This window comes from Pristiophorus japonicus, unplaced genomic scaffold (genome assembly GCF_044704955.1).
Source record: "Pristiophorus japonicus isolate sPriJap1 unplaced genomic scaffold, sPriJap1.hap1 HAP1_SCAFFOLD_128, whole genome shotgun sequence".
Lineage (NCBI taxonomy): Eukaryota > Metazoa > Chordata > Chondrichthyes > Pristiophoridae > Pristiophorus > Pristiophorus japonicus.
Window position 1 is genome coordinate 1,550,898 of NW_027250946.1, and position 6,788 is coordinate 1,557,685.

A 6,788-nucleotide genomic window follows, 5' to 3' on the forward strand; every position below is an offset into this window, starting at 1 on the left:
TTGACTGAATATTACATAAATTATGCTTTGAATCCATATCTCATCAAAATTCTAATTTCCTGAAAACATCGTTTATCCATTAAGCAGCGCGCTCACTGACTAAGTCACGGTGATTTATTATATTTCCTTGATATGCCAACTGAATTTACTGACTGGAGGAATTATATTAACTCCACGTGATCGGCTCGGCTCATCCTTGGGGAGAATTGCGAGTGGTGCGAGCACATTCTGCGGCAAAAACTGCAACTGAGTCATTAATCTTCTTTAAGGAAGGGGAAAGGCCCCCTACACGTCATGCTATACACGTGGGCACAGTTCCATCCAACTCTCATCATGCTAAATCCCCTATTCGCGGGACTAGAGAACCATTTTCAAGAATAAGGCTCATGGTCTGCTCAGCAGAAAGTCAATGTTCTGCATGTTCTTTCAGTCAGCTTTCCAACTGGACACAGGCAACCAATTGCCGTGCGAGCAATGCTGACTATTCTAAGTCAACAATATTGGATGTGTTTACAAAACTAATTTTGAATATGTAACCTGTATTATCAAATAAGAATTTGCAGCATGAATAGCTCTTTATTGTCGTCTGTCTCGGCATTCTCAGAATGAACACTCTACCTTAAGCCAACTGTAATTGGTGCTGCTTTACTTCACTGCGAGCGCGAAGGGACATATCTGTGAAGATATTTGCCCCGAATGAACACTATTCCTGTGCTATTGTCCACATCTTTCTTTACCCATTTCTGCCCTTGTAGCAGGTTAGATCAACCCAGGCCGTCCATTGAAGTCTGATAACTCAATCAGCGAAAAGCAGAGAAATCCAAGAGTCAGAAACAAGTAGAGACAGAAAGATGCATGCGAAGACAATATCAGAAAAGGTCATTGCATCTTGAGGGGAAATTCTTTTGCTCTCTTGAAATGTTGTAAAACATAAAAGATAATTGGGCGACGGTTTAAACGTGACACGCTCCCTGGCGGATTTCTCAGGCTCTTAGATAGGGAAATGCAGCCCGCAACTAGAGCTCTTATTTGTTCGAGCACTGAATGGAGCTTTAAACAGTGTAGTGGCGAGCAGGTAAACTTGAGTGGATTTCAGACCCACAACAATAAACCATACGGCTATCGCAGGCAATTGCGGTTTGCTGCAAACTTGCACTTTCCAGCCTCGGAACCAGCCAACCCTGACCTGCAGGGCTATGTAGAAAGGACGGGGGAGTGGGACTAGCTGAGAGCTGGCACACTCTCGATGGGACGAATGACCTCCTGCTGTGCGGTAATAATTCTATTAATTTATAATTGGACTTTGATAGAACTGGAATCGACAAGTTTGAATGTTTCTGTAGAATATAATCAGCGAGAAGTCCAATGCACGAGCCATTGCAACACTGAGCACAACATTTGTCGCGAAAAGTTCAGGAACATCCTTGTTTCTGTTGGAGGTGGTGCAGGAATTATGTGGAGATAACCAATACGTTTACATATCTTCTCTTTGAAATCGAGTGTGGATTCGGCACGTTATTCTTTACATCAGAGTTACTGGTTAAATGATTATGCTGTGGTCACAGGAAAAACTCCCGAAGCTTCCGAAACTCCCGCGGCTTTTCTGTGGCTCTGTTTCCTCTCCTCCCTTCCTCCTGCACGCTGCCAGTTTTTAAACCTTGTTTTAAATGTTGCTCTGAGCGAGGGCATTCTACAGTCTCAGAACCATCTCTACCGTTTCATTGCTTGATTTCTATGTTTATTAATTATGCAATTCCCTGAGCTACAATGGCAGCGCTTGCGACAATACATTAAAAAGCGGTTTATAGGAAACACGTTGAGATCATAGTTTGGTTTTGCACAGAATTGAACCTATATCACTCAAGATTGACTGTTATATTTACAATAAACTATATATTTTATAAATTTTGGCTCATTAGTTCCGTAGTGTCAGATGAGGAATAGTTTGATCCCCTCATTTATTACATGTGGGTAACAGACACGGGTATTCTTTGAGAAATAGCCCACAGATTGCCACTGAGTTAACAGGAGTGCGAGAGACAGCACCGTGATACATGGCGGAATAGACAAGACAGATGGATAAATAGAAAACTGCATCAGAGTCTGCAATGTACAAACATCACATGCAAAATCATCGGCTGCTCTAGGTGAGGCTCGAACTCACAACCTCGGCATTTCCCGGGCCTGCACTGTCATATAAGTACCGCGCGCTAACCGATTGCGCCACTAGAGCGGCATGCCCTTTGGTTTCAGTGCTCCCATCATAGAGCTGCCTGTTCCATCTGTCTTACAAGCAGGATGACAAAGATTCATCGAATCATTCAACACAGAAGGAAGCTGTTCATCCCATCGTGTCAGTGCCGACTCTCTGCTAGAAGCTTTCAGTTATTGCGACTCCATACATTTTCGCCATAGACGTGTTTTATTTTAGTGTGCAATCCATTTTGTTATTTGTAATGAATTTGGATGTCCTTGCGGGAAATTTATAAATATATCTGTGCATCTATCTGTGATTTGTAACTTAAATAGTGTGGAACCTTGATAATCACATTATTTGTGTTCATATCTTTGATTTTATAAATGTACTTGTTTTATGTCTGCTTTCTTTATGAATTTATCTCTAAGTATCGCTGTGCTATAATTGTATTTACGTTTATTTGCGAGGTGTTTAAAAGTAATATAGATACAAAGGTATGCACAGAAAATAAATTTATAACAAATACAGATGCTCCACAATACTATTATAAATAACGTTGTTGCATTCAAATATATAAACACTAAAACAGATATACAAAATATATTTATATCCCACAGAACAAATTGCAACAGAGACACCACAATATACTTAGAGCTATCACTAATCAAAGAACATTTTACTCTCTACGGTCCTCAGCAAATTCTGGTGTGCCTGTGTTTCCTGTGCTTGTGCTCGGTGTAAGGGAAGGGTTGGCCGAGCCGTGGTATATCGTTTCCCAAGGATGGGCTGAAATGTGGTGTCTGAGGCCACGTTCACTGCTATAGTTGATATATAATAATCATCTGGACTTGTGTATAAAGGCATAATTACAACATCTACAGATGTTTCATCCTGGTACAGAAATCCACTGCCAAATTAGTTCAATCCCTCACCCGCCCCAGTAGTTAACCTTACCATACGGCTATCGCAGGCAATTGCGGTTTGCTGCAAACTTGCACTTTCCAGCCTCGGAACCAGCCAACCCTGACCTGCAGGGCTATGTAGAAAGGACGGGGGAGTGGGACTAGCTGAGAGCTGGCACACTCTCGATGGGACGAATGACCTCCTGCTGTGCGGTAATAATTCTATTAATTTATAATTGGACTTTGATAGAACTGGAATCGACAAGTTTGAATGTTTCTGTAGAATATAATCAGCGAGAAGTCCAATGCACGAGCCATTGCAACACTGAGCACAACATTTGTCGCGAAAAGTTCAGGAACATCCTTGTTTCTGTTGGAGGTGGTGCAGGAATTATGTGGAGATAACCAATACGTTTACATATCTTCTCTTTGAAATCGAGTGTGGATTCGGCACGTTATTCTTTACATCAGAGTTACTGGTTAAATGATTATGCTGTGGTCACAGGAAAAACTCCCGAAGCTTCCGAAACTCCCGCGGCTTTTCTGTGGCTCTGTTTCCTCTCCTCCCTTCCTCCTGCACGCTGCCAGTTTTTAAACCTTGTTTTAAATGTTGCTCTGAGCGAGGGCATTCTACAGTCTCAGAACCATCTCTACCGTTTCATTGCTTGATTTCTATGTTTATTAATTATGCAATTCCCTGAGCTACAATGGCAGCGCTTGCGACAATACATTAAAAAGCGGTTTATAGGAAACACGTTGAGATCATAGTTTGGTTTTGCACAGAATTGAACCTATATCACTCAAGATTGACTGTTATATTTACAATAAACTATATATTGTTATAAATTTTGGCTCATTAGTTCCGTAGTGTCAGATGAGGAATAGTTTGATCCCCTCATTTATTACATGTGGGTAACAGACACGGGTATTCTTTGAGAAATAGCCCACAGATTGCCACTGAGTTAACAGGAGTGAGAGAGACAGCACCGTGATACATGGCGGAATAGACAAGACAGATGGATAAATAGAAAACTGCATCAGAGTCTGCAATGTACAAACATCACATGCAAAATCATCGGCTGCTCTAGGTGAGGCTCGAACTCACAACCTCGGCATTTCCCGGGCCTGCACTGTCATATAAGTACCGCGCGCTAACCGATTGCGCCACTAGAGCGGCATGCCCTTTGGTTTCAGTGCTCCCATCATAGAGCTGCCTGTTCCATCTGTCCTACAAGCAGGATGACAAAGATTCATCGAATCATTCAACACAGAAGGAAGCTGTTCATCCCATCGTGTCAGTGCCGACTCTCTGCTAGAAGCTTTCAGTTATTGCGACTCCATACATTTTCGCCATAGACGTGTTTTATTTTAGTGTGCAATCCATTTTGTTATTTGTAATGAATTTGGATGTCCTTGCGGGAAATTTATAAATATATCTGTGCATCTATCTGTGATTTGTAACTTAAATAGTGTGGAACCTTGATAATCACATTATTTGTGTTCATATCTTTGATTTTATAAATGTACTTGTTTTATGTCTGCTTTCTTTATGAATTTATCTCTAAGTATCGCTGTGCTATAATTGTATTTACGTTTATTTGCGAGGTGTTTAAAAGTAATATAGATACAAAGGTATGCACAGAAAATAAATTTATAACAAATACAGATGCTCCACAATACTATTATAAATAACGTTGTTGCATTCAAATATATAAACACTAAAACAGATATACAAAATATATTTATATCCCACAGAACAAATTGCAACAGAGACACCACAATATACTTAGAGCTATCACTAATCAAAGAACATTTTACTCTCTACGGTCCTCAGCAAATTCTGGTGTGCCTGTGTTTCCTGTGCTTGTGCTCGGTGTAAGGGAAGGGTTGGCCGAGCCGTGGTATATCGTTTCCCAAGGATGGGCTGAAATGTGGTGTCTGAGGCCACGTTCACTGCTATAGTTGATATATAATAATCATCTGGACTTGTGTATAAAGGCATAATTACAACATCTACAGATGTTTCATCCTGGTACAGAAATCCACTGCCAAATTAGTTCAATCCCTCACCCGCCCCAGTAGTTAACCTTCCCGCGAGCTCTATTGATGTACAACCCGACGTACTGTAACATACCACTCCTGCGCCAGAACTGGTCCCAATGCCCCCGGATTCTGGAGCACAACCTCGTGCACCGTTTATCCAGACACACGTTGCCATTTCTAAATTCAATTGCGCGGTGCACTGGAAATAACCCATAGAATACCTTTGTGGTTCTGCTCATTAATTTCCTCTATTGCACTTGAAACTCTGACTAAAGGAACTCATCCCCTTCTTTCCTTCTGTCAATGGTTAGCACATAGATCACGGCTGCTCCCATTCACCTTTCAGAATGTTCTGCACCCACTCAGTGATGTTCTTTACCTGGCAGCAGGGAGGATGCACACCACGCATGACTCACGTTTGCCGTTGCAGAAAGGTAATGACTGTTGAATCCCCAATGACGTCAACTTATGTTACTTTTTAGCTTCAAAAGCAAAGTACTGCGAATCCTGTAAATCTGAAATGAATCAGAAAATGTAGGATATACTCAGCCAGTCAGGCTGCATCTCTGGAAAAAAAATTCTGATGACGGGTTTGTGATTAAATGTCATTGACGTGAAGCTTCAACAATGCAATCCAGACACTGTCCGATATTGTAATCTAAAGCGCCAGTTTGTGGGTATTGAAACCAATCCAGATACCACGCATGAATCTGGGAGCTAAATTGTTGTTGTTGTTCTTTTCAAGTCGCAACAGCAGAGGACTGCAATAAAATGTCCAAATTTTTAAGATAAATCATATGTTTTACAGTTAATAAAACGAGCCAGTTTGAAAAGACATTCAATCTACAAAATGATTAAATTGTGCCGTTTAATTTCCACAATGGGAGCCGGGGAAAAAATACAGGCTTTGGCTGTTTTTTAAATTGCAGTTCACTGCTGTTGCCACTAGTTTACTTTGAACAGTCTCCATTTGAACATTCTCACAGAGGCTGTGTGACTGTTTCACGAATCCCGATATCAATGTTTACTCACCCCTGTGACCACCACCTAGTGGTTAGGATGCAGCGCTCTATTCTCGTCGACACAGTTTCGATGTCCGTTCCGGGAATTATTAAATTAAAATGAAGCTTATTAAATTAATTTCATAACACTCTGTGAAAGATTAATAATTATTGCAATCGCCATTCACAACATGTCATATTCTGTTTCAGACTGAGGGAAATACATGGCAACAGATAGCCTGCCAAACTTGAATCAGATTTTGTGCTTTGCGTGTGATGAAATTTCAGCCGTTCTCATATCACAGAGTGTATTTTAAGACACTGGTTAATAAATATTCATTGATTATTACAGCAAGAATCTGGTGCAGCCATTTTAAAATTTAACAGGAACGGCCGATTGTCGCTTAATTTTCACAGTAGGGAAGTAACTAAACCCTCGAGTTCATCTGGGGCAAGTTCCAAATAATGGGCCAACAATTACGGTCTCTAAGGGCACGTCCGATGTCAGCATGCACCTGTTCTCAGAGCGCGATGCGCATTGGCCGAAAGCCGGCACTTGAACAGTCAAAATGGCTTTTCATCTAACCAACGCATCCCCGAGAGAAGATTCTTTGCGGTCGGAGATTTACGCTATTTTTCCAACTC

The 6,788-nt window shown here is 41.2% G+C and overlaps 2 non-coding genes across 2 annotated transcripts; both read right to left on the reverse strand.

Moving 5' to 3' along the window:
* Positions 1-2,139: 2,139 nt before the first annotated feature.
* Positions 2,140-2,233, reverse strand: trnai-uau (transfer RNA isoleucine (anticodon UAU)). The gene is made up of 2 exons: positions 2,196-2,233; positions 2,140-2,175 (listed from the first exon to the last, which is right to left on the reverse strand). It is a non-coding gene; the product is annotated as a tRNA-Ile (tRNA).
* Positions 2,234-4,179: 1,946 nt separating this feature from the next.
* trnai-uau (transfer RNA isoleucine (anticodon UAU)) lies at positions 4,180-4,273 on the reverse strand. Its single transcript has 2 exons — positions 4,236-4,273; positions 4,180-4,215 (listed from the first exon to the last, which is right to left on the reverse strand). It is a non-coding gene; the product is annotated as a tRNA-Ile (tRNA).
* Between the last annotated feature and the right edge of the window lie 2,515 nt (positions 4,274-6,788).